General features: G+C 34.6%; 1 protein-coding gene across 4 annotated transcripts in view; it reads right to left on the bottom strand.

The window, feature by feature from the left end:
* Positions 1–20,130, bottom strand: part of PLXNB2 (plexin B2) — a 376,688-nt gene that overhangs the window by 145,414 nt on the left and 211,144 nt on the right. Inside the window, exon 3 of one of the 4 annotated variants that reach the window (XM_083365663.1) lies at positions 15,870–15,920. The exons of 2 other annotated variants lie outside the window; for them this stretch is intronic. The gene's annotated coding sequence lies outside the window, so the exon portion shown is untranslated. Of the gene's footprint in view, positions 1–15,814; positions 15,921–20,130 lie in introns of all 4 variants that reach the window. One more of the 4 variants, XM_083365662.1, reaches the window with a different exon arrangement.

A 20,130-nucleotide genomic window follows, 5' to 3' on the forward strand; every position in this document is an offset into this window, starting at 1 on the left:
TTTTAATTATCTGTTTCCTGCTATATTGCCAGAGCTAGCTTTCCTTCCATCATACTGGTATGCTATGTCTAATAAAGTTTACATTAGAAATCATAATTTCTCCAATGTTTTACTTCATTGGGCTTTTCAGCTGGAACTTGACCCCAAGACCTTGATAACCCCAAATTCTTCAATGTGATATTTCTTGTTTCATTTTACAAATTGCACTTAATTTCCTGGAAAATCAAATATATGGAGCTACCTTGTTGCAAATAAATAAATACAGTAATGTAGTATGCATTTTTGGAAGATCTTTCCCCTCCCCCATACATATGCCAAAATACATAATAGTGGAACAAGTATTCACATCCTTGCTAAAAATATATTTTTCGTAAGAGAATAGTAGGGATATCGAATAGTTGAGATTTACTATTATATGCTTTGGGCATTCAGAGAAGGCACTGTTATTGTTGTATAAACTATAACCAAGAGTTCCAAGTCACAGCTTTCCTGATCACTTCTAACGTTCATCCATTGTAAATCAATCAGAGAAGAAAGCTAAATAATATTTTGTAGGAGAAGCAGTCTCTGCTTATTGTTGGTATTATTCCAACTAGTTTGGATTTCTTTCAATCTATTCATACTCAACAACTTGAATCCTGAATTATACTGAAGCTTTAGTGCTTTGTAACTGCTTCTGAAAGCTTAGTTCATGAAATATAAAGATGAGTATCATCCACATACATACAAAGCCCATCTCCAAAGCTCTGGATAATGTTTGCAAACAGCTCATGTTGACGTTAAGTTGAATTTATGTAAAAGTGAGGTTCGTAGAAAATGTTTTCGGTCCCCAGTTGGCTAACTTCAAAATCCCCAATAATGAGTTGCTAAGAGAAAAACTGCATGAACAATTCAGTCGTACACATATCTGGTCTTCTAAAGTGTTATTTGAAGTTACTATGGATTTGTAAAGCATTGAAAATGAATTGCTTCCTCTTCAACTTGTGTACAAATGCTGTTATACTTGTGTATAACTGAGAAGGCCCTTGGCCAAGCTTGAAATATATTTTAAGACTACCTGTAGAAGAAAGTGACACTTAGATGTGGTTTCTTTACTATGACATTGTTAATTAGACTTGCTCAGAAGTGCACCTTTGAGACAGTTCCAGCACTGTTAAATAATCCATTTTCTTAAGAAAGGGTAGATAACTGCATTTAAACAATATGCTATACTTTCTTAGATTTAATGAATTCTCTCAATCTCTCTAGAAATATACCGCTACCCACAATTCTTGAATCTGACAAAATGGACTTTGAGCCCAAAAAACACTTTGTGAATTTTTTCCTTATTTCAAATTCATGCATTCGGATATTAGACAATAATAGAAATGTAGAATTTTTTAAAACGCTGAAATAGAAGAAAGAAAATAATGTTACTTAAATTATCTGCTGCACAACAAAAATGAAATAGTTTGTTTAGTTTGAACCAGATGTGTTGTGGCAAAGAACAATATTATTTGGGAACTTAATAATATCTTCTGAATGCTATTATGATACCATTCATAATGGTATAACTCTGGAACAAAAATCTAAGCTATAATGAATTGTTTATACTTGCAATAGTGAAATTAGGCATCTTTTTTGTCCTTTGAAGTGTTAATTAGAACGGAAATGAACAATTCTTTATTCAGAATCAATCAATCAAATGAGAAAGAAGATAATTTCTTGTTTGCACCAAGTGTTTCTAAGTTGAATTAAAGTGCAGTGAGAGGCCAATTCCTCACTCTACCACTCCTAATATTAATTACACTTTTGAGACATACATACATAAATAATATCTTACAGAAAAATTAAGAAACACTTTTACTGAGTTTCAGGAGACTGATGTCTTGACTAGCACTCTCAGAATAACTAAGTACCTTTTTCCCCCTCAAATCATAGGTTCACATTTTTAGAAAATAAGTTTGATTTCCAGAGGGCACCTAAAGCAATAAAGAGTCTTGTGCACTTTAAAGCCTATTATTATCTGATAAGGTTTCATGAAAAACTATATACCATAATATGGAACATAAAATGTATTATGGTTGTACTGGCTAGGAGCTGTACTCCCCCAATGTTGTGAACATTTTCCTGGTTTTCCTCTATATTTTATATTTGATGTTCGAATTAAGAGACTCTGAAATTCTAATGTCTCTATTCCTAGTGTATAATGGCAAGTAAGCACATTGTCCTGTTTTTATAGTGGAAAACTATTTTTTATGAATTCCTCTTTGCCTTCTTGCCTTTCTTTAATATAAACTTTAAATCTTCATGGGCGTAAAGACAAGAGCTAATTGATTTTAATGGGCCACACCCATAAAAACAGTTCATCCCCTCTGTGTTACATGCTTTGGGGGGGCTTCTGTAGAGAAAAACTAATGCATGTTGTAGATAAAATGGACAGGTGGGGGAAGGGTTCTGCCACACTGTTAGAACTCAAGATTATCTATGAGACCAAGTTCTGGAAAATTCAGAAGCAACAGATTAAAGTCCCCCTCCTCACTGTGTATAATAAAGCTGGGGAATTTGTTTTAGAAATAAAAGCCAATTTTGGATGAGATCCATAGAGGATCAGATTATATAAACTGAAAAAAATGTAAGCACAGAGATCAATATAACCAAGAAATAGGGCCCTTACTATACTTGGAACCCCAAGCAAGAATGATATATTTAGAGATACTTAAGAGTAGTTTCCTTTATTGGTCTTCACATATAGACAGAATCTTGCTAGTCCAGGGGTGTTTAACTGCCAGCCTGCGGGCTGGATGCATCATGGCAAAACCATGCCCACCCCATTGTTGGCAACAGAAAAAAAGTCAAGATACATTGCGACACGTCATACGACATTGCGAGTTTGACACCCCTATGCTAGACTAAAGCAACTATTAGCATAACTACAAATATACTCCGGGAAAAGCTAGGGAGGAGCTGTTTTAATCTCTTTTTGCCAATCAGTCTTTCCAAGCTCCACTGCCTCTTTGCCTTCTGGAAAGCAGCCTCTCCGTTCTGGGAATCCAGAATAATTCCAACACATCTCTTCAGGTATACACTTCTCTCCTGCCTCCTCAGCAACTTCTCCTGGGATGTCTGCACCTTGCTGGTGTGTGCAGCTCATGAGCAAGCAGCAAGTCACTCAACTCATCATACTGCGCATGCTCAGCAGACAGAATATTTAAGTTTTCATAGGAAAATGTTCTCTTAGTAGAAACAACTGTAGCATCTGGCTTGCATATTGTGACATTTAGAATCTAGGTATTTATAATCACGGCTTGTTTTCTTAACCATGATCTCATCCTTCCCTTGATCAGAAATTTTCAGCTTGACTTTGAACTGTTTGACTTGGAAATTCACACCTTGCTCATCTAGATCTCAGCTAGGATTTGCAGAAGCAAGTCTTTCCTTTAACACTCTGTGCTGGTGGGGGGGAGGGAGAGGAGAAGGAGGAGGAGATATGAAAAGGTAATCTCTGGAGGGAGAATTTTCCAGAGGGCAGGGACTATGATAGAAAAAGAATATCTCCTAGTATCTGCCTGCCAACATTCCTTAGCTGATGGGATAAGTCAGAATGAATTGGACAGGCAGATACAGCAGGTAAGCTCAGGTAAACCATTTCCAAGTCATGAAGGGTTTTAAAAGTGATAACTAACACCTTGAATTGCACCTGGAAGCAAACTAGCAATCAATGTAGCTGATGCAATAAGGATATTGCATGTGTCAAATATCAACCTCATTTATTACCATGCAACTGTGTTCTGCATCAGTTGCAGTTTCTGAATGGTCTTCAAGGGCAGCCCCGTCTAGAATGCATTGCAGTAATCCAGAAAAGAGGTCACGGAGCCATGAGTAATGTTCTTGTGAACTTCCTAACTGCAATCCATTGGACATTGTGGGACACAAAATGTTGGACTTACTGTATTCATGTTTTGATCAAGCAGGGCTTTTCTTAAATTCTTATATTTTTGTATAACATGCCAACAAAATTTGGCAGTCCCTTCAACATGAACTTCTCCATGGATTCTTTATCTAATGTGCAAAATTAAGCTTTCAAGGAAATATATAAAGGCAATTTTAACATGCAAATTTATTTTTTCCCCAGTTACTAACACAATTTATATTTTCTTCTTCTCTCCTTCCTTTAGTTGTTAATGTTATATAGTAAACCAAATAAAAACAAGGTTCTATTTTCATAAGAGCTCTTCATCAAACCAAGCAAGTAAGCAGACAGGCTATGGAAGGAAAGAAAAATGAGGCTGCTGTCATGCTTACATTTTGTCACTAGTTTAGATGAAGTAAGTTTCCTCTGCAGACATAGGCAAAGAAATTCTCATTCCATAAAAGTAGGGTTGGATAAACTCACTTCCCTCTTCCATTTGATAAACCAATTTTCATTTTTTCTTATTTTTTTAATGAAATAAAACTAGGTGAAGGGTGTAAAAGAATGCAGACCAGTTCATCGTACCCACTTTGTTTATATCAGCATTCTTTGAATGGGATTAATTTCATGGCCTAATTAGATTGAACAGCTATAATCATAATTACTGAATGCATGTAACAGAAATGTAGGAAGCTAAATGAAAAAAAAAAAGTACTTTTCTTTCACCAACTTATTAACCTGCCTATAATTTCCATCATTTAAGTAGAAGCAACTGCATAGTGGATTTTTGAATTTAGAATTTGGGTTATATCTGTGCTATCAAGTTCAAATGATAATGTATCTAATCATAGAGAACTGTTAAAAATTACAAGTAAATGCCCTTCGTATTTTCCGTTCAGTTCTGTGCTCTGGGGCAATGGCCCTTTTATTGAAAAAAAGTCACAAATTTAATTTCCCCCCTCTCTTTCTGTCTCTAAAAGTAGATAAAAAGGACTAGATACTTTTCGTTCAACATTTCTTTGAAGTCTTGTTTGTTTATAACTCAAAGGTTATTTTCAAGGACTACATTTGGAATACTCTGGACTAAACAAATAAGGAAGAACTTTATAAAACACAAAAGAATTTCATCAAGAGATTTACTGAACAAAGGACTATTTTTAGTCTATCAATAATATACTTAAGTAACAATACTGTTAAACATTTCTCAGGATTTTCATCTATCACATTAATAAAAAGCAATTAAAAATACTCTGATTGTATCAAGCAGACTATCTTTAAAAAGGAACACATATTTTGAAACTCGACCCAATTCTCAAACAAGCAATGCACTGGAAGGTCATGAAATCAGAAAATAGTATTTGCCTTTATAGTAATTTTTTTCATTGCACTCTTATTTCAAATAAAAGTACATATTTTTCAAAACATGGGAGTGTTTTTATTCATAATCATTATTATATATTCCCCATTAAAGGTAATTTAGTTTCAAAGAAATCTATAATTTTGGCCTACTAATCTTAGAAAGGAAGGGATAAATGTTTATTAACTGAAAAGTTAACAAATCTAACACACATTTTGCTGTGACTTTGGAAACCTATGTACGCATACAAAACTTGATTCAGAATTGTTGTGTATGCTTTCACTGTTCACATTTTGCAGACTTTCATTGTCTTGCATATAGCTTTTTCATTTCAGCCCTGAGCAAATTTATAACCAGTAAATGAAATCTACAAAGAACACAGAAGTTGTCTTAATATCAGGACTGGGAGCCTGGAAGTTTGTTCCTGTCCTCTTTCTTTTTAACATTTTTTAAAATTTGGAATGCTTTTGTTACTATTAAACATGTCAACTTTGATTTTCACTTTCTGTATCTGAAGAATTGTTATGAACAGGACTAAAATCAGCCACGTGGGTTGGGATTTGAGAACATCAGCAATGTTCACAAACAGACTTTATACTATGACCTCAAATATGGCTGGTAGCTATAATGGGGACACCTGCATTATACTTTATCAGACTAGCCAAAAGATTACTGAGCCAAATATGTACTGTGTCATAACAGAAAAGACTTCAATTTTGTTGTATTTCATAAATCCAAGTAATCTATTTACTCCTTTCTTCCTAGCCAATAGAATAGAAAAGATTCATATTATGTGTCTGGAGATTAATCCCACATTTCATTAAATTTCTAACTGGGAGCAGGCATCTCTTGAACTCTGCTCATATTCTCAAAACATCTAACTTCTATATTTCTGCATGTTTTACATAAGGAAATATTTATGGAATTTGGAAAATTTGTAACCAACAACAAACCTAACAAAAGTGTTTTCTTTCAAGGAGACAAGAAATAATTTGAAAAAGATAAATGAGCAGGTCTTCAATATAAATTCATAATTAGAAAACTTCCAACAAATGATTACAAAGAATGAGCAAAGAATCCAGAAAATGGAAATCAGAAGAAACTGAGAAAAAGATGTAGGAAATAAAAGAAGAAAATAAAAGATTAGCACAGGCAAATAAAAGCTTGAAAGATACAGTCGCAGTACTGGAGATGCAGAAAGCATCACATTTTTTAAGACTACAGAACGTACCTAAAGACAAGGAGGAAGACCTAACAGAACTGATTACTAACTTGTTTGCTGAAGCACTGGAAGATGAAAAAAATGACAATTGGATCAAATATATAGAATTAACTCAAGCTACGAAAGGAGACATAGAGTCCCTAGGGAGGTGCATGTTAGATTTGTGAAAAAAAACACAATAAGAAATGAAATACTGAAAAGAGTGAGAGATGAACCACTAATATATAGGGGGAAAAAGAAAATTGTGGTCCTGAAACAAGGATAAGAGATTCTCAAAAATACTACTAATTCTTGACTACAAAATTAAATGAAAAAGGAGTGAATTTCAGATGGCTGGTCCCAGAGGGGATCCTACTTATTTGGAATGAGAAAAGATATAGATTGGACTCCATCTTTAAGGCAACAGAGTTCTATGAGAGACATAGAAGTTTCCTTGAATGAAAAACACAAGAATCACAAGAGGATAGGGAATATGAAAAACAGAAAAAGTTAGTAACAGAAGAGACAGCCACACAAAGAGAAGAAGAAGAAAATACAGTTCAAGAAGGAGAGGACCACCAGAAGAATAAAATCTAAATATAAGTAAAGAAGATGGAGAAAGAAAGCAGAATTCTCTCAATGAATATAAATGGATTGAATTCCCCATCCAAAAGGAAATTTTTTTTACACGATTATGGAAACTAAAAATAGATATAATTTCCCTCCAAGGAATGCACATAAAAAGCAACACTATAAACTGTTGGAATGTCCAAAATTGGGAAACTTTATTTTACATCAGCACATCAAAAGAAAAGAGGAGTAGCTTTATATATAAATGAGACATTGGAATCCAAACAGGTCTATTCAGATGAAGAAGGAAGAATTTTAATGGTAGAAATAATGATAAATCAAAAACAGATATTTATTTAAATATTTTATTATTTATTTATTTATTTATTGATGGGATTTATATCCCGCCCTATCTCCTGACGGACTCAGGGCGGCTCACAATAAAGCATATAATAAGTACATAAATCAAGATAAAATGAAATTGAGAACATCAGTGCAATAAAAAATTAGAGAATTTAAAAATGAATTAAAAAATACTAAATATAAATTAATTAAAATGCCTGTCAGTCTAGGTCAGCTTGGTGGAACAGGTGTGTTTTGAGGCCACGGCGAAAGGATTGGAGGTTTTGGGCTATCCGAAGCTCAGGGGGGAGCTGATTCCATAGGGTTGGTGCTCCCACAACTACCAATGGTAGTTTTCCATTTTTACAAATCTTAAGTGCTTAGTAAACATGTTGTCTGAGTCCATTTGCCTTACCTAATACACATTAAATTCCTGATCTCTACTCCGTTTTTCCTGCCATTAATATACTATATCTCATATTTAAAATTATTCTGTCTTCTTTTTCTTCATCCTTCAGTATAAATCTGTCCATTTCTGCACAGTCCAGTGTTTTCTTGATTATCTCTTCTTCAGATGACATTTTTCCAGCACTAACCAAATACAATTCTTACCACTGTTAATACATGCAACATTAAACATACGCTTTCCTTATCATATTTTTCTAATATTATACCTAATAAAAATAGTTCCGGTTTAAAATCTACATGCTTTTCTTAACAGCTTTTCTAGCCAAATATGTATTTTTGTCACCCAATCAAACCTTGTCTGGTCTTTATAAAATCCATGTATTTTGGCATCTTTCTCATATCTCAATTGTATTTGCAATTGAGGCCACCATAATAAATCAATACCCTGTTCTTCCAATTCTTGTTTCAATTTTGATTTCCCTTCAGTATTCAAAATATATTTATAGGTTACAATTTTCTCAAAATTAGCTACGTTTGGGTGAACAAAAGCTTCCATTCTTGAAAGCTATCCTGGTGATTTCATATAAATTTTAGCTTTTGTCTTTTTCCATACTAAAAATAATGTGCTTCTTACATGGTGATTTTGGAAGTATCTATAAATTTTATTCTTCCCATATCATAAAAAGTGTACCATCCTAGTTATAAATCATATCCCTCTAAAGTATAATCTTTTTGTGTCTAAGGATTATCCACATGCTTGGTAGTATAAGATCCCATCCGTTAAGTCCAATCCTCCATTTTCTTTAATCTAATTCTAGCTTTCTTCCTTTGCCAAATAAATTGCCAAATCAGTGTATTTAGATCATAAAAGAATTTTTTTCTCTATTTTTATGGGTACTGTTTGAAATAGGGAAGGCAATTTAGGTGGAATATTTTTGAGGGGGAGTTCAACCCATTTATATTCATTGAAAAAAATCCCTCAATTTCTCCTTTCATTTTTCTAACATTTCTACTAAGAGCTCTGTAATCCATTCTGTAGAATATTCTTCCTTGTCCTCATGTATATTCTGAAAACTTAAGGGATGTGATGCATTTTCCATTTCCAATATTGTCACTGAGTCTTCCAGGTTTTTATTTGCCTGCACCAGTCTTGTATTTTCTTCCTTTATTTCCTCTGTCTTTTGGTCAGTTTCCTCTGATTTATCTTCTATTTTCTGAATTCTTTGTTCATTCTTTGTGGTCATTTTCTGAAAATTTTATAATTGTGAGTTTAAATTAAAAACTTGCTCATTTATCTTATCCAAATTGCCTTTTGTCTCATCATAATTTCTTCTTGTACCTTCTTTGTGTGAAACAATTGCCTCTTGAATTAATTGCAGTATAGATTGCATTTCCTTCTGGAAATTGTTAGCTTTTTTTTGGTTGAAATGTTACATCTATAGATCTCTGATATACCGGGCTGGGGGTTTCAGAGGAAGATGTTGGGGATGTTTTTTTACCACTTTTAGCTAGGTTTTCGGCACTCAGCTCTTCTATCCAGAAATCCAAAAACTGTCAATCAACCAATGTTTGTAATCCAAAATGTCCAGTCATCCTAAGATCCATCCGTAAATCTTGCCCAAGCAGAAATAACCAAAAGGCAAGTTTTCCTCTCTCTCTAAATAATTCTTAAAGTCAAAAGTTGAAGTTCAATTGATGCTTGTAATCCAAGAAGCTCAGCAAATTTCGAAACAATCTATAACTCCCACCATGCAGAAAACAACCCAGAATGTTTTCGTCAGTTTCCAGCTGGTTTCTGTAGAACTAAAAGCTTCCAAAAACATCAAAGAGGCTAGATAGTTATCTATGTCTGGGCTTCATGCCAAGTTCACTCCAGACACAACAAATTTAGTGCTATACCTATACTCCACCATTAGATGGTGTCAACTTCCCTCCGCCCTGTGCGTTCCCACAGAGAGGGACTCCTCAGGGTGCCACCGGTCAGAGAATGTAGATTGGTGGCCCCTAGGGGGAGATCTTTCTCTGTGGGCGCCCCGGAGCTATGGAACCAGTTACCGGTTGAGCTCCGGACGGCGCCCGATCTTCGCTCCTTTCGCCGCGATCTGAAAACATACCTGTTCGAACAAGCTGGCCTGGCCTGAGGGGGGATTGGTGGGGTTTTTTATTATCATTTTATTGGGGTTTTATTAATGTATTTATTGTTTTTATGGGCATGTATTTAATTACTTTTTAATTTTTGTAACTTTGTGTTTTATTCTTGCCCTGTACACCGCCCTGAGTCCTTCGGGAGAAGGGCAGTATAGAAATATTAATAAATTAAATTAAATTAAATTAAATTAGATATCCTTCTTCCAATACTTAAAGTGAAAACTTGTTTCCTAAACTTTACCCTAATATTCTTTCAAAAAAAATAAAATAAAATCTTAAGAGTTCTCTAAGTTCCCAAGTTTATCAAAGCTGTGTCTTTATATTATTTTCACTTTAGTATTATGTATTTCTCTGTTTCTGTCCTCCAAAAAGAGTTAGGCTGCCACTTTTGTTTCTCTGGAAGGGTGAGGCACAAATCCCCTTCACAGTTGGTGGCTTTTTTGCTTTTTAGAGATTTATCTTTTCCAGGGAATCAGGTTACAAAGTAGTAGAAAAAGGACCAATAGTCTCACCCAGTTCCAAACACGATGGTCATGATCTGCTGATTAGTGCTTTCTTTTTTTGGTTGTCAGTAGCTTCAGGCTAGCTACAGGAATGCAGCTAGTTTTTCCCCTGATGGTTTGGAGGGCTTTCCTCGGATAAAATGGAATGACTTCCGATTTTCTATGATCAACAAGGGTCCCTTCCTTTTTCCATCACCTCTCTGGGGTGACTTTAGACCCCTTTAGGGTCCCCTGGCAGGGCAAAGTCAACCATGGGAAGTGGAGCCCTGCTTTCCTTTGGCTATATCGCCGCGATGCAAACCGGAAGCCTTGATAAATCAAAAACAGATATTGATGGTAGTAATATATGCACCAAATAGCAAACAAGAAGAATTTTATCAAAAATTACACAGGAAAATATTGGAAATGGAACACCAAAATATTTGCTTGATAGGAGATTTTAATGCAATTGTAGACAGAAAATTGGACCATAGAAACAGTAAAATAGGGAACAAAGGAAGAAAGATACTCCCTAAGGCGTTCTTTAGAATAACAGAAGAAATTTCTATACAGGATACTTGGAGAGAAAGAAATGCAAAAAAGACCCAGTATACATTTTATTCGAATAGACATAAATCTTGGTCTAGAATTGATATGATATGGATGTCGCCTGAGCTAAGCACTAATATATATGAGATTGAGGTAGAACCTAACATTTGGGCAGACCATAATCTTATAAAGCTGACTTGGAAAGAGGTAAAGAAGAAACTAAGATGGACTTTCAATCAATCCCTACTAAAAGAGAAACAATTTTTTGAACTAGCAATAAAGGAAATGGAATTCTTCTTTAAAGAAAACAAAAAGGAAGAGACATCAACTCAAAATGTATGGGACCCAGCCAAAGCATATTTTATAGGGTTAGCTATAACATATGGCTAAAAAGAACAAAGAAAAACAACAGCAATTTACAACATTAAGGGAAGAATTTAAGAAACTGGAGTCAGAATTACAAATACATCCACAAAAGAAAACTGTGAAAAGACAAATGGAGACAATAAAACGCAAACTAAACCTAATAAGAGTCAGAGGAATTGGCTCAACAAATTAAAAGGGCAAAACAAAACCTTTTTGAAAATGTAAATAAGCCGGGAAGATGGTTGGCCTATAAACTGAAAAAAATGAAAGAGAGAACAAAATTGATAAATAAATTGCCAGATGAGAAGGGCAGTTTACAATTTCAAACTGATGTAATAAAAAAAATAGTTAAAGAATTTTATGAAAAATTATATGATAAAGAAGAAATTTCTTGGGAAAAAATAATACAATATCCGGAAAATGCTAATATGCCAAAAATTCCAGAGAACCTGAAAAATATACTAAATGAAAAAATTACAATGATGGAAGTGACAGAAGCTATAAAAAAACAGAAAAATGAAAAAACAAAAAACAAAACAGGACCAGACAGGATACCTGCAGAGGTCTAACAATTATTTACAAGATATAGTAAGCCTACCAAGTGTGCAATGAGGTATTATTAGAAGCCAAATTACCTAACTCACAGACAGAAGCAAATATTACTTTAATACCAAAAGAAGATTCAGATTTAACACAGATAAAAAATTATAGACCGATATCATTATTAAATGTGGATTATAAAATCTTCACTTCAATAATAGCAGAGAGAATGAAAAGATTCTTGACTGAACTTATCCATCCAGAGCAAAATGGATTTTTATCAAAAAGACAAATAAAAAATAACTTGAGGATTATTTTAGATGCACTGGAATACTATGAAATGCATCCAGGAAAACAAATGGCTCTAATTTTCCTAGATGCTCAAAAAGCTTTTGATAATGTAAGTTGGCAATTTATGATACAACAATGAAACTGTATGGGCTTTGGAGAAAAGTTCATAAAACTATTAAGACAATATATGATAAACAAACAGCAAAAGTAATTGTCAATGGGGACTAGGCGGACAACTTTAATATAAAGAAATGCACAAGACAAGGATGCCCACTATCCCCACTGCTATTCATACTAACGTTGGAAGATCTCAACAGGAATATCAGACAAGATCCGGAAATTAAAAGAATGCAGATAAAAGATGAAAGCTATAAACTACAAGCATTTGTAGATCACTTGGTATTTATTCTAGAAGAACCGTTGGAGACAACGTCCAAATTATTGAAATTTGGAGAAATAGCAGGACTGAAAATAAACAGACAAAAATAACACCAAAGTTATAGTTAAAAACCTTACAGATAAGCAAAAAAACACAACTGTCAGAAAAAATAGACTTACAAATAGTTAAGAAAGTTAAATACTTGGGAATATACTTAACAGCAAGATGTGCAACGATAAAAGAAGATAATTACATAAAATTACTAAGTCAAATAAAAATAGACTTGGAAAGATGGAAAAACCTACAATTATCAGTGCTAGGAAGAATAGCTACTGTGAAAACGAATATTTTACCAAAACTTCTTTTTTTATTCCAACAGTTTTTTGATGATTTGAATAGACAGATCTTGAAATTTATTTGGCAAGAAAGGAAAACCAGAAGTAAACTGAAAATGCTACAAGAAGCCGAAGAAAATGGAGGATTTGGACTACCAGATTGGGTCCTATACTACCAAGCACATGCTCTAGCATGGCTAAAAGAATGGATAACCCTCAGAAAAAAAAAGGTTGTTATATTTAGAAGGACATGACTTACAACTTGGCTGGCACACATTTTTATGGGATGAAAAGAATAAAACCCATGGATACTTTCAAAACCATTACATAAGAAACGTATTATTATCTGTATGGGAAAAGATAAAACCAAAAATTTATACGAAAATCCCAGGATGGCTATTAATGATACAGATGGCATTTCCCACCTGTTAGATTAGCAAAAATGTTTAAAAATGTGTCTAGTAAATGTTGGAAATATAATCAATATAATCACTTGTGGTGAACATGTGTTAAAACAAAAGAAATTTGGACAAAAATACATATTTCGTTAGAAAAGATGTTACGGATGTAAATTTTAAACCTGAAAATATTTTATCAGGCATAATTCCAGAAAACTTTGATAAACAAAATGTATATTTAACACTACATATATTAACAACAGTGATGATTATATTTGCACAGCACTGGAAAAATAAGATAACTCCATTGGAGAAAGCAATAATTAAGAAAATACTGGACTGTGCGGAAATGGATAGATTTACATTGAGAATTAAAGAAAAAGAAGATACAGAATACTTTCAAACATGGAACTTATTTTATCAATGGTTGGAAAAACGAGATAGAGAATAAGAACTCAACTTTTTATGACTAAGCAAAAATCAACCCAGACAACATGTTGTTCATTAAGCACAAATGAATTGTAATGACAGAAAACTAATAAAATACTTTAAAAAAATAAAATAAAAGTGTTTTCTTTATTTGGAATCTACACAGAGCCTTGCATATATGTAAATATATTTATCCATACAAGGAAAGAATATATTTTCAGGTTTACAAATATGAAATGATTGTAGCTTACATACATAATACTGCAACAGGTTTGTTTGTTTGTTTTATACATATCTCATATTTTTTCTGGCTTGTTGTTCATTAAGCTTTGTATTTTCTGTTTTGTCTGCCTATATTTCCCTTGTTTCATTTACTGGCCTTCTCATGCATAGCTTTCCACTGCAAAGCTCCCATTGTTTCCCCTGTTTTCTTAAAGGGTTTTCCCTTCTATGCTTTAGCAGACTAAGAAGAAAATATAACCACCGCTCTTCTCCCCCAGGTGTGTCATTATCTCAGTCTGGCAGAAGAGAACTAAAAGAAGGAAATCTGCTCAGCATGCCATCCCCACCAGAACAGGGCAGGCAATATACAATCTGATCAATGACCAAGCAACCAGATTCTACTACAGGCAATTGCGCATATGTATGTGTAGGTATATATGTATGTAAGTATATCTGTGTATACATGTATGTGTGTATACACTTATACATATACATACATATTTAGTATCACCAAGAATCAAAATCTTATTGTGAGCATCAAACACACGCAATATTATCAGGGTGTACTTGTCTATGCAATAATACACAAATACATAAAAGAAAAAGAATCACATATATGACTTAAGGCCTTGGAAGTAATTTTTAGATGGTGTAGCAGATATAGGGACGCAGTGGCTCAGTGGGTTAGGACGCTGAGCTTGTCGATCTGAAGGTTGGCAGTTTGGCGGGTCGAATCCCAAGTGCTACGTAACAGAGTGAGCGCCTGTTACTCATCCCAGCTTCTGCCAACCTATCAGTTCGAAAGCATGTAAAAATGCAAGTAGAAAAATAGGGACCACTACGGTGGGAAGGTAACAGCATTCCGTGCACCTCTGGCGTCTAGTCATGCCAGTCACATGACCACGGTCCTCGGACAAGCGCTGGCTCTTCGGCTTTGAAACGGAGATGAGCACCGGCCCCCTAGAGTCAGAAACAACTAGCATACATATGCGGGAGAACCTTTACCTTTAGCAGATATATGTTGCATTATAAATTTAATAAATAAAATAAATACATTCATTAAAATGCAAAAAGCAGCTTCTTTTGCTTTTCTTAGCAAATGATCACCAAAATAAAATATCTGCCCAAGACAAATATAACTCTGAAAAATCCAAATAAGTACAACAAATTTAATAAGGTTGATGTACTGAGTTGAAAATCACATCTCTATTCCTAAAAAGATCAAGAGAAAGTTGTTGAAAAGAAAAAAAATTAATCACAACTAGCAAACATCAGCTAGTAACACCAAACCTGCCCATCGATTTAATGGCATGTCAGTGTAGCCATTATACAGTATAATCAATTTTGTATGGGTATCTAGTGTGGCCATTAAATTGTTGGTTTGGGAGAGATGTCCAACAAGATTCTGTCATAAGGACATATTTTTATTTGGGCAAGGGAGTGGCGTGTAAATATGTTTATATCTAAATAGGCATTCTTGCTGATTTAAGATTATTTTCCTGAACAGTCTCCTAAGAGAGAGAATTCTACCTTTTGGGAAATTTGCTCGGAGGCAACAAATATGTCCAGCAGCATTGTAACCTCATTGTAACCATTCAATATGTTCCTTTTGCCCAAGGGATCTTAATATAAACAATGAAGCTGAAAGTATCAAATTTATATTTACTTGCATTGCAAAAGTATGCATGTTACTGAAGCTTACTTATGCTTAAGGGATATACTGCCTATGTTCATAGCAGAAATATGATCTCTTTTATAAAAAGCATAAGTAGAAATAATCACCGCAAGAATGAGAAACATAAAAGTTTCTCAAGAATCGCAGGCAGGAGGTTTGAAAATTTCTAGACCCTCCCAAAACATTTTAACTTTTTACTGTTGGAAATGAAAACAGAAAATTTTTCATACTTGCTTTATAAATTAGTTCGCATGAATTCAGTTGTTTTTGTTCCGAGGCTCTCACCTTGCCTAATGATGTCCTGATCTTTGCCGTTTTCATTAAATACAGCATATTCTGAATTGAAACAGAATATTGCTGGTTAATACATTATTATTTAGAAAAGTAGGATCCTAATTCAGCTAAAGGGCCAGACTAACCCTCAGGAGACTTCTTAGCAATAACTTTGCAAAGCTCCCTCTATCTTTAAATGAAAATCCACCCCCTCAAAGCAGCCATTCCCTCCATACAGAGAAAAGCAACACACAACTGCAGAAGAAACACTGGAAATTAAAGTTATTACTACTACAAATCCTGTCTATGTATCATTCTCTTGCACAACACGAAAAAGGATTTAGAACAAGTTGATATTTCAACAGTTTAGTCCAGAGATAAACACCACACGAGTCTCCAGTTTTTGTTGAATTCCAATTCCCATCATCTCTATTCAGCATAGCGGCATCACAAGGATACTGGGAACTGAAGTACACCAACTTCTGGGGAAAATAAATTAGCCATCTCTCCACTGTAGGTAGTCCTTAACTTACGACCGCAATTGAGCCCAAAATTTATGTTGCTAAGTGAAAAATTTGCTATAAGGGAGTTTGCCCATTTTACGACTTTTCTTGCCACATTTGTTAAGTGAATCGTGGCAGTTGTTAAATTAGTAACACAGCTGCTAAGTGAATCTGGTTTCCCCATTGACTTTGCTTCTCAGAAGGTCGCAAAAGGAGATCACATGGCTCTGGGACACTGCAACCGTCATAAATGTGAGTCAGTTGTCAAGCATCTGAATGTAAATCGCATGACCGTGGGGATGCTGCAATGGTCATAAGTGTGAAAAATGGCCATAAGTCACTTTTTTCAGTGCTGTTGTAACTTCGAATGGTCGCTAAATAAACTGTTGTAAGTTGAGGACTACCTGCAATTTTGTCTCCAGATTTATTTACACATAATCATATACAATACAAAGCTCTACACATCTGCAGATCAGGTTAAGCGATATCCAGTCTTGCATTTAGGTTATACATTATAAACAGAAGAAAAAATATGATAGCTTAAATGTAAATCTGAATTAAAATTCTTGAAGACATCAAACATTGATGTCATCTGTCAAAATGTACAAAAACACATGAACTTCTATTCAATTTTTTTCAGCCTTACCTGTTTTTTAAAATGAATATCCTAGCTTAAATCAGACTTCTATCTACACTGGCCTAGAGCTCATGCATATTTTTATTTAGATCTGTAGATTTATAGTTGCAAGTGTAAAATATTTCTGTCAATATTTTATCATGGGTCAGAAAAGAGACATTCAGCTGTAATTTCATTTTTTTAATTTGTTCTTCTACTCCAATGAAATTACAGAGGAAAGTTGAATGTCAGATTGATTTAGTTTATTATTTTATCAATAGCAAAATGAATAAAGTGATATTCTTCTAGTTATAAAATAGCATAACAAAATGCAAAATCACATTATATGCTGTATCCTGAGTGTGTGCCTATCTAGAATAGTGTATATGTCTCCAAGTTGATGATGTTGAGATGCTGGCTTACAAGAAAGTCTCTAAAATTGAGAGTCTAGCTTGCCTAGCATAGTGTCAGCATCCTGTGGCAAAAATTGGTTTTGTTATGTTGTCGCATACAGGTAGTCCTCAGCCTATGACAACAATTGAGCCCAAAATTTCCATTGCTATACAAGACAGTTGTTAAATAAGTTTTGTCCCATTTTACATTTCTTGTTACAGTTGTTAAATCAATCACTGCATTTATTAAGTTAGTAATACTTATTTTATTTTATTTAATAATATTTCTATACCGCCCTTCTCCCGAAGGACTCAGGGCGGTGAACAGGGCAAGAATAAAAATACAGAATTACAAAAATTAAAAAAGGATTAAATACATGCCCACTAAAAACAGTCAATACAATAAAACAACAGTAAAAAACAGTAAAAAAGTGAATATGGTGAAGAAGTGAATATGGTTTCTCCAATGACTTTATTTGTCAGAAGGTTACAAAAGTGATCACAAGATCCTGGGACACTGAAACCATCATAAATACATGCTAATTGCCAAGCACTTGAATTTTGATCATGTGACCATAACAATGATACGGTGGTTGTAAGTGTGAAAAATAGTCATAAGTCATTTTTTTCAGTGCTGTTGTAACTTCAAATGGTCCCTAATCAAATGGTTGCAAGTTTGAGGACCACCTGTACTGGTCTACATGTGTCTAAACTATTCAGTATTGCCGTATTGTGAGCAGGAGATACTGATTTGGCATGGCTATGATTAATTCAGATGACAACCAAAACTTTTCTCTATGAGGGAGATGGAGTTGATAAATAAAGGCACAGGAAAACATTATGATTAATTATAAATGAAAGAGGTAAATTGATGTATTTATTCAAGTCTGAATTGATATCATAAAGATTGTTCTAGATCAGGGGTGTCAAACTGCCAGCTCATGGACCGGACGTGTCACCGGGAAACCACGCCCACCCCATTGCCGGCAATGGCGACAAAGCTCTGATACATTGTGTGATGTCACAAGTTTGACATGTCTGTTCTAGATGCATATGAAAGTAGAATTCATACCTACAACAATCCAATGAATAATGATAAGAACAAAGTATGATTTGGGGAAACACAGCACAACATTCTTAATGAATGTGAAGCAAGGGAAAATTATTCCATTAGGTGTCATGAATAGTGTGTAGGATATGATGGGAGAATATACAAAATAAATCGGGTTATTTGGAGAGTCAAGGATTATGGTTGGCGAGTACCTGTTCCAAAAATAGTCTGCTTGTTTAGAGTACAAGGCATAAATATCAGAGTTCATATAAATTCATGCAAAGGAATGTATCTAAAGGCATTATTGGGTTCTTTATGATGAAAGAGAATTAGTGAAGAATTCAATGGTAATGAAAACTTCTTAATGTGGGGTTGTCAGTTTTTAGTAATATGAAGAGTGGAATTGGAAAAAAAACTGATATGGAAAAAAGCAAGAAAGAGAAAGAAATAAGAGTAGTGGTTACAGGAACAAAAAAAAAATTGTATGTCTTGTATGAGGAAGTATGCAAGAGCAATCTTCCAAGCAGAATGAATGGAAAGGGGGAGGAAAAGAAAGAGGATGGAAATGGATGGAAAGACAGACAGACAATTGTGCTAGTAAAGAAAGAAGTTGAAGGCAAGGAAAAAGTATTCTATGACCAAAACTGGATGCAGTATTTTAAGTGTGGTCTTACTAAGGCTCTATAAAGTGTTCTAATACTTCATGTGATCTTGATTCTATCCCTCTATTAATGCAACCTAGGATTGCATTGGCTTTTTTGGCTGCTGCTGCATACTGCTGGCTCATATATAAGTGATTGTCCACTTGAATTTCAATTTGTTAGATAGTCTGCTGGGATCCATCTGGATCTTGAGCCCATGTTCTGGAGCAGTGGTCCCCAACCTTTTGGGCACCAGGGACCGGTTCCGTGGAGAAAGGTTTTTCCATGAACCAGAGTGTGCATGTTTTTGTGTACTGCCTGCATCCCACAGATGGGGCTTTCCTTGTTTGTGCAGATCGATTGCTGGCATGCTGCGGCCTAGTACTGATCCATGGACCAGGGGTTGGGGATGCCTGTTCTGGAGTGTTGGCTATTCCTTCCAGTTTAGTGTTATCTGCAAATCTGATGAGTTCCCCTTTTATTCCCTCATCTAAGAAGCAAGAATAATTTGCAACAATAGAGAGGTTTGGCAAGTTATAATGAATGCTCTTGGTATAAACAAGATGTCCTTTACTTTTCTTATTTCACACCTTCAGTTCTTTGATTGACAATTTCCTATTCTCCTTTGGCACTTTGCATAGCCCTGCTTACTCTCAAAGGGAATAACATGATGGATATGTAGGTATGTAATATAATGTGAATACACTGTACAGAATTCATTTGGGTCTATTATTTGTCTTGTACAAACGCAAGCTCTTGAGAAGGAATAGATGATTCATAAGGCAAATGGTGTGCCATCTGCTTGCTTCTCTTCCTCACTAGCATTTTTTTTAACTGGAGCAGAGGGGATAAAAACCTCTGGGGTTGCTAGGCAACTGCAGGGTGGGATATTAACTACTTCTATGACAACTTACTGTAGAACTATTAAAAAGATTTTCATGCAATAGTCTACATATCATAATTTTATCCATCAAAGCTAATAAAACTAGGCATGTTGTTGATAGCACACACTACATTTTCTTTTAGTTGAAGATCTATCTTGATTTGAATACTTCTATACTGCATGCCCA

Source organism: Vipera ursinii (genome assembly GCF_947247035.1).
Source record: "Vipera ursinii genome assembly, chromosome: 6".
NCBI lineage: Eukaryota > Metazoa > Chordata > Lepidosauria > Squamata > Viperidae > Vipera > Vipera ursinii.